Raw genomic sequence first — 3254 nt, 5'->3', positions numbered from 1 at the left:
ACGTGGTGTCACTTCCACTTCCCTCCCTGGAACCCCGAAGCTTGACATGGGGGCTCCTTTGTCCCTTGCTGCGCAGCTCCCCATCCCCTGGGAAAGAGTCTGCCTGTTTCTCCAGGTGTTTGCTCCCACAGCTCCAGTGTTCTCCATCCGTGTCATCACCTTCCAGATCTGCTGCCCTGCCCTGCAGACTAAGGCTGAGATTCTGTAAGAAAGAGAGGGGAGCTGCTTCCCAGTAGAACCTTGATGGGGAGCTCTGTTCCCATTTCAATTCCTGAGGGTACAACCAGAGCCTTTAGGGTGCTGGTTTTGGTAGTTCGTCCCTGTGAGCAATTTCTTGGTTCTGTAGTGGGGTAAGAGAGTTGGCTCTTAAAACATTTCAGAAGTGTGGGCTCTGATTCTCCCCAAGACAGATTCTTTGGGAGCGGAATATTTTTGTAACTATTCTCATTATAAGGGAAAGGGATTCAAAAGAATAGAAAAACTCTTTGGTATGTGGTCCTTGGGAATTTCACACTAAAAACATGCTTACCACACTCAACTCAATGCACTTCAGTGTATATTAGTGTATTTTATCTTGTAATAGCCTATATTTCATATGGCAAACCGTGTGTCAGTTCAGCTCATACCCTAGCTTTGATTCTCCCTACAACAACTTGTCTGTCTCTAGATTTCAGGTTTGTTGACTGTCTTAAAATTTCAATGATTTGAAGTGTTAAAGGGAATTTGAAAAAGTCAATTTTCTCTGTTTAACAGTTATTGTTGAACTTATTGTTGTTCTAAAAAATAAAAAACATTATTACCTATGTACATTTCCAATCTGAATAGCAGAAGTTTTTAGTAAGACCAAAATTAATGAAAGACAGTGTGGTGATTCCTCAAGGATCTAGAATCAGAAATACTATTCGGCCCAGCAATCCCATTACTGGTTATATACCCAAAGGATTATAACTCATTCTACTATAAAGACACTTACACATGTATGTTTATTGCAGCACTATTCACAATAGCAAAGACTTGGAAACAATCCAAATGCCCATCAAAGATAGACTGAAGAAAGAAAATGTGGCACATATATACCATGGAATACTATGCAGCCATAAAAAAGGATGAGTTCATGTCCTTTGCAGGGACATTGATGAAACTAGAAACCATCATTCTCAGGAAACTAACACAGGAACAGAAAACCAAAACCACAGATCATCATATAAACTGGCCTAGTAAATAGGCATGTTTATATGAACCCATGTTTATGGACACATCAAAACTATTTAGGCATCTAATCTTCTGTAACTTCATTATATTAAAAATGAGAACACACTGGTCTCTCCACCCAACTATGCTACCACATGGTTCTTTCTAGCCTTTCTTCCTTGACTGTCCATAACCACCCACTGCAAAGTGAGTGACCCCATCCCACCATATGCCATTTTATTACTTAGTTGCACAATTAAAGAACATGTGCATAGCAGTATCAGAAATGTAAAGCTCATTGGAAACATGTTTCTCTACTAGAATACAGTGTTTATGTGCAGTTTCTTTCTTTCTTTCTTTCTTTCTTTCTTTCTTTCTTTCTTTCTTTCTTTCTTTCTTTCTTTTTTTTTGTTTTGTTTTGTTTCTGAGACGGAGTCTTGCTTTGTCACCCAGGCTGGAGTGCAGTGGCCGGATCTCAGCTCACTGCAAGCTCCTCCTCTCGGGTTCACACCATTCTCCTGCCTCAGCCTCCGGAGTAGCTGAGACTACAGGCGCCCGCCACCTCGCCCAGCTAGTTTTTTGTATTTTTTAGTAGAGACGGGGTTTCACCGTGTTAGCCATTATGGTCTCGATCTCCTGACCTCGTGATCCGCCCGTCTCGGCCTCCCAAAGTGCTGGGATTACAGGCTTGAGCCACCACACCCAGCCCTTTCTTTCTTTCTTTTTCTTTCCTTCCTTCCTTCCTTCCTTCCTTCCTTCCTTCCTTCCTTCCTTCCTTCCTTCCTTCCTTCCTTCCTTCCTTCTTTCCTTCCTTCCTTCTTTCCTCCCTCCCTCCCTCCCTCCCTCCCTTCCTTTTTTTTTGAGGCAGAGTCTCACTCTGTCCCTCAGACTGGAGTGTAGTGGCTCGATCTCGGCTCACTGCAAGCTCCGCCTCCCAGGTTCACGCCATTCTCCTGCCTCAGCCTCCTGAGTAGCTGCTACAACTGGTGCCCGTCACCATATCTGGCTAATTTTTTTGTGTTTTTAGTAGAGACGGGGTTTCACCGTGTTAGCCAGGATGGTCTTGATCACCTGACCTTGTGATCCACCTGCCTCGGCCTCCCAAAGTGCTGGGATTACAGGCGTGAGCCACCGCGCCCGGCCTACATGCAATTTCTTTACACTTTAAACTTACTGAATTTCCTCATTTTCAAAATTGCTTAGGTCGGCAACTTCATTTTCTGCTTTCCTCGGTGAAGTCATTTCAATTACAGTGTATAATGTCATTTATTTGAAATTCTGTTAAAGCCAAAACTATAGTCAAGTAAACATACAGAGGATATTCAAGGAATTTAGAGAGTGGATATAAAATAAGTAAAAATGGCACTGTTTAAGAAGAGTGAAATTATTTTTAGTGATATACAATGGTTGAGACATGACACAATTAATTTGTCTAGGCTCATACTTTTGTGTCAGAAAATATAAACCTAAATATATACAATTTTTGTAAAAATAATGAACAGTTCGTTAACCCTGGGATTAAAGGCAGACTGTATAAAATTATCTAATAAATTATTTGATGAGTGTGGGGATGTCATGAGATGCATGCAACAAAAAATGAAGTAATTTTCCTCATTTTCATATAAGATGTTACCATTCACTAAAGTCTTTTAACAAAAAAAAATCAATTTTCTATGTGACCCAGGTTTTTTCTTTCTGACGAGCAAATAACCTATAGGATTCTTTTCTTTCCTTGGGTGAGAAAGATTTTCCACAAACTTCACCTCAGTTCAGGCACACACTGTCCCTGAATGCATATTTACCCTCAAATGGGTACACACACCTGTCAACATGTGGACTCTTCTGTCAGACAAACACACCTTTATTCATGTGGATTCTTCCCTCAGACAAACACACATGTCCCCACATGGACTCTTTCCTCAGACCACCACATATGTCCTTACATTTACTCTTTCCTCAGGAAACAGACATTTCCTCATGTGGGCTCTTGTTTCAAACAAACAAACATGTCTCCATGTGAACTCTTCACTCAGATAAGTATACATATTTCCACATTGACAACT

The sequence above is a fragment of the Theropithecus gelada genome, chromosome 7b (genome assembly GCF_003255815.1).
Source record: "Theropithecus gelada isolate Dixy chromosome 7b, Tgel_1.0, whole genome shotgun sequence".
Taxonomy (NCBI): Eukaryota; Metazoa; Chordata; class Mammalia; order Primates; family Cercopithecidae; genus Theropithecus; species Theropithecus gelada.
Note: the sequence above shows the minus strand (reverse complement) of the source record.